General features: G+C 29.9%; 1 long non-coding RNA gene across 1 annotated transcript; it reads left to right on the top strand.

Annotated features, from left to right (window-relative positions):
- The first annotated feature begins 3,921 nt into the window (after positions 1-3,921).
- Positions 3,922-5,325, top strand: LOC116002017. Its single transcript, XR_004094338.1, has 2 exons — positions 3,922-4,951; positions 5,097-5,325. It is a non-coding gene; the product is annotated as an uncharacterized LOC116002017 (long non-coding RNA).
- Positions 5,326-6,000: the final 675 nt, after the last annotated feature.

Here is a 6,000-nt window from a genome sequence, read left to right on the forward strand (position 1 = left end):
ACAAGATAATTAAAATAAGGCAAACGGGTTTTTGTATTCAAAGAGGTAAAAGCGGGATTTTTGGGAGTTAAAGTGTTTAATCACCTAGTGCCAATCTAAAGTGAAATAATTATTTGGGTTAAACAAGTGTGGAAAATTGCCATCTAAAAGGGAAAGGTTACTCTCGTAACTCAAACCCAAAATACGGTAATTGGAATACTCACTCTCGTGAGCTATTCAAAATATATCCCTTAACCAAATTGTCCTCTCTCGAGGTACAATAGTCAAGTGCAATTGTGGGTGCTCTTTGATTCATAGACAAATCTAGCAAGGGTACAAGCAATCATATGCATCTAATTACAAGTATCAATAACATAAATCACAATTGCAACACAAGCAATAAACCCAAATAGATATTTCATTAAAACAAAATAAGAACTAGGCACATAGGTTCATAAACACTTTTATACCCAAAAATCCCAAAAGGAAGTTTAGCCTAACATGGCTAAAATAGATCCAACAATTATTCAATAAAGTTCAAAATAGAAAAGAGAAAGGAAGATATTCTCCCAAATGATGCCTCCAAGCTCTTTTCTTTGATCTCCTTTCCAAAAATTGTGATGATTTCTTCTTTGGCTTTTGGAGATGATGAAGCTTCTTTTCCTTGTTCTCTTTTCCCTTTTTCTGACAAAAACCAGCAGCCAACCGGTAGGGTTTGGGGAGAAATGAAGCCTTAAATAGTGGGATCCAAAACAGGGACAAATCTGGAACTTTGTTCTGGGATGAATAGTGTCCTGGGCAGGATTCTCGACGCGTCGAGAATGTTTCTCGACGCGTCGAGAATAAAATGGCGAAATTTTTATTGCTCTCTGGAAGGTCTCGACGCGTCGAGAGATATTCTCGACGCGTCGAGAATCTGCGGTGAACAGTACTTTCGGTCCCATTTTGACTTCTCAACACTTTTGATTCCTTTGCATTGCCTTTTTGCTCCCAAGTGGTTATAATGCAGCACTAAACACACCAAAGACACTCAAACCAAGCATTATACCACTTTAAATAAAATAACAAGGAAAAAGCATTGGAGATAACATTTTAATACACAATTAATTATAAAACCTAAATAAAAACACAAGTAAAATAGGTACAAATGAGAGTGTATCACACCATTCAACATTGATGTGTGCTCGATACTTCATAAGCAAGTATCTGTTATGTGGGACTACAAATCTGTTATCCAATAAAATGCCATTCTTATCAACAGTCTGACCATTGTCTCGTCGCTTGTAAACCGGGCAGCCATCTTGATCAAAGTCTGACACATTAACAAATTTTTTGGGGAAGTATTTTGAGCAACGTCCTTTCACCATGCATGGAGAGTTTTTCCTCAGATGACCACAGGGACCATGAATCATAAACTCACTTACAAAATTATAATACTCCTCATCTGATATGATGTCTGGAATTTCAGCGGAAATAACAGAGTCGATATTTTGGCGCAATGCTTCTCCATTTTGTTTATCAAGAAATAGCAAGATGTGAGCGTGAGGAAGACCCCTTTTTTGGAACTCGACAGTGTATATTACTGGAAAAAAACAGAAATGAAAAGCTATAAGAACTTTTATTTAAAAAAATGAAAGTTGAACAAAATAATTAAGAACAATAAACATATTGAATTTGTGTACCTGCAGTAATTTTACCAAAAACTTCACCAGAACGAATTTCTTTGATCAAAGCATCGAGTCTGAGTTTAAAGATACGACACATTATATCTGGGCGGTCAACAGCACTCAATGATCGTCCTTTCAAATACCTATCAACTTCTGGCCACTTAGGATTACACGTGAAAGTGATAAATAAATTTGGATACACCCAATCCATTTACAAATAGCTATAGCATCTTGATAATTCTGAATCATGTACCTTGCACCACCAATAAAGCTTGATGGTAAGATCACACGTCTACCCTGACAACTTGGCTCAATATCTCCACGTGTTAAGGCGTCAGATAATCATTGATATGAACCACAATATTCACATTCAAACACGCAATCACCGTTGTCAAGATATGAAACTACAATATACAATAAAGATTTGAAAAAATTAACATTAAATATAATATGATCAAAATTGTAACAATTGAGTAAATAATACCAAAAAAAAATGTAAGATATAAATATGTTAACCATCGTTTCTATTCCGCATTGAGGACGTATCGTTCTGAGTTCTTGTATTAGATGTACGATAAACCAAGGAATTACATTGTAAGTTTTGTTCAGTACCAGCCACAGTACTCAATACAGTAGAATCCATCTGTTGTAGAATACCTATTCCAATATAATAAATTCAGTTAACAATCATTAAATATATTATGCAATAAATATTCAAAAAAATAAACATTAAATATAACATCCAAAAAATTGTAAGGATTTAGTAATTAATACCAAAAAAAAAGAAGATATAAATATGTTAACCTTTGTTTGTATTTCTGAGTTCCTATATTATATCCACGATAAACCAAAGAATTACATTGTAAGTTTTGTCCAGTACCAGTCACAGTACTCAAAACAGTAGCATCGATCTATTATAAATTACCTAATCAAATAAAATAAATTCACTTAACAATCATATAAAATAAATTCATTTCAAAGAGAACACACACACACACACATATATAGAATAAACAAACCACAAACAATAACCTGAATTGGTTGGGTTAACAACTTCATTAGCCGAGTTAATAATTACAGGCAAAACATTTGAAGTATTTGGCGTATCATGTACAACACTATCACCACCAATTGTAGTAATACTATTAGAAGCATCAAATTTGGTAAGCAACTCTCTAATACATTGAGATATAGTGTTATGAATCTTATGACCTACATTTAAAAAGAAATGTATATTAAAAATTTTCCAAATAATCAAATAATAAGTTTAATTAGATGTACATTTACAATTTTTCACTATCGTAAGGGAGTAGATAGAGAATTCATAAAAACTCCAACTAAGCTTCGATTTGCTGATTCAAACAAGACACGATCATTTCCTTGCGCTGATTTTGACTTTTCCAACAATAGAGCAACATTTTCTACAATAAAATATTAATTCATTAATAACGTTATTGGAACAAACTATATTTCATAACTAAGTTACAAAAAAAAAATTAAATTACTAAAATTTAAAAATGAAAATGATATATGAGACTCACCTCTACAAATATGAAAATGAAATATAAGAGTCAACTAACCAAAGTTAAATACGAATTTCTTTAAAAAAAATTAAAAGATTACTCAAACATTAAAACTAATCTTTTTAAACATAACGCTAAAGCAATATGATTGAATAGCAACCTAAAATTTGGATTCTATGAATATATAATTACAAAAAGAAAAAAACTAAAAAAAATGTAAATTTATGTAGCCTAGGCAGACTCATATAGTAAATATAATAATTAGCTTTATTATTCAGCACATATTTAAAAAAAACAAATAAAAAAATTATTCATATTGCCAGTTAAATTATTGAAAATCCAAATATATATATTTGACATGCAACTACGCTACAATTATAAAAGCAAATAAAAAAATAAATATATCCTGTAAATAAAGGTTTTTTCAAATATAATTATAACCGTAAATATATCATAAATAACAATTTACAAATAATTATATCAATAATAATACGTACATACAAAAAAATGTTATTACAAAGGAAAATAGAAGGATAAATAATACTTACATTAAATAAAACAACACAAATACTAATAACACAAATAATGATAATAACAATATAATTACATCTGGAAAATAATAATATTAATAAAATTAAAAACAAAATTGAAAAAAAGTACTCGTAATATATACACATAACAATAGCCCAAACTCTGAATATAAAGATGATGACCTATATTATTTTTCCTACCACATTGGCCCAAATCCGGAAGCCCAAACCCGACCCAATAGAGCCCACCATATAAGTACCCACAACCCATCAAACGCTCTTCAGCTACGCACCATTCGTTCGTCGTCTCCTTCGCGGAGATGTCCGAAACCTAACTCACCCTTCACAAATGGAAACAAAGGACAAATACACTTCCCTAAATCCTTAGTATTTCACAAATTGTAGCAAAATAACACATAGTTCGTCAAGAAACCAAGAATTAAAGACCGCAAAGCGATTTCAACTGCATCGACGACGTCTTCATAAAACTGATGCAAGGATCACACAGCAATTTCTCATCACTATAGGGTAATCTGTTCCCCTTCTTTATTTGGTTTAATTTTAAACTTTATTTTTATAAAAAAAAAATTCTACTGTGTCCAAACCCATTTCCCCATTTCGCGTTCTCACTCGTCTTCCTCTTGCATAAACGCTCTCTGTCTCTCTTTTTTCTCTCAAACAATCTCGCTCTCTCTCCATTTGCTCAGCTTGATTCTTCATTAGATCTCTTATCGAAAAAATTGAAATTACAATAAGATCCTAGGTTCTATACGCTCCCAGCAGGTGATGTAGTTCTTCTTACCTTTTTTTTCTTCTTTGTTTTGGGTTTGTAATCGGTTTAATTTATCCTAAAAATCTTCGATTCTCTGCTAGAATTTGTTAAATTTAACAAATGAGGCTTTAGGATCTACTTCATGTTGATAAATTTCTGAGCTAAAATGACAAAATTTTCTATCTATAGTTATCATCAAATTTGGGAAATGCATGTTCTGTTGAGTGTGTTCGATCTATGATTTTACGTTATTTGTTTACCTCTACAGTTAGCCGTAGTCTTATTAAAATTGAGTTTTACTGATTATGTGATTATACTACGATTGATTTGTCAGATCTAAGTTTTTATATTGATTTCCTTTCATAATTCAATTACTAAAAACTTTTTATTGTAATGATAGTCACAATGAAGAGGCATATTTTTGTAGACATACATTTCTCACTCAAAATGGATTCAAATAATGTAAACAATGTCTTTCAGGTCAGTTAAATTACATATGAAGTATAGTTGTATGTAAGTTTACCTTTATTTGAATGCTCATATTTTCTCTTGCAACCAATAATTGTTGAATGCTCTAACTTCATTTTTTTCTTCCAAATTGTTGCTTATAATCTACATTTGAAAGGTGAAAGTGAATTTGACGAAAGATTTCCTTACTCCTTTCAAAGAAGGCAATTTATATTAGATTAAATGCATTGGTAATGGTAGTATAATGATTACTAATACTTAGACTTGTACTCAAAAGCATTCCCTATTTTATTGGGAATAAGAGTAGTCTGCATTTTTCATTTCAATGTAATATTATTGAACTGAATTGGTTCTTTAGTTCTGAATATAAATTTTTTTTATTCATATAACTTCTTTATAGAATACTAGTATTTTCGCCCGTGCGTTGCACGGAATGAATTTTTTATAATATTTTAAGAATATTTGGATCGATATACAATTATATAAATTATAACATCGAATATTATATAGCGCAATTGATGAAATTGGTTGGATTGATTATGTTTTTTGATGTTTTATTTGCTTGAATTAGAGCAAATAATTGTCGAATTACCCGTGCGATTAACAGATAAATTTTTATTTATTTATTTAGATAATAAAATTAAAGAAAATTATTTAAAAAAATCTAATAGTGAACATGTACATTTATTTGATTATAAGATTAGTGCAAAAGTTTCACTCAATTAATTGAATAATATATCACTTGTTTGTTTACAATTATCTTAAAAAGATCGATATTTAATACTCCGTATAACTTAAGTAATTATATTATTACAAAAATAAATATGGAAAAATGAGAAATAATTTAACTTTAATTACTACGGAGTATAAAAATAAATTGAACGACCAATATTTAGCTAAATTAACATAATAATTATTAGACAATTATTATTAGTCAATTACACTAAATTAATTATTTTTCATTAACCGGAATATCAATTCGTATATACAAAAATTATTACTCCGTATTATTATATATTAAATATGTTCGACCTTCTGCAGTGTTCATGTCACACATGTAC

This window comes from Ipomoea triloba, chromosome 13 (assembly GCF_003576645.1).
Source record: "Ipomoea triloba cultivar NCNSP0323 chromosome 13, ASM357664v1".
Taxonomy (NCBI): domain Eukaryota; kingdom Viridiplantae; phylum Streptophyta; class Magnoliopsida; order Solanales; family Convolvulaceae; genus Ipomoea; species Ipomoea triloba.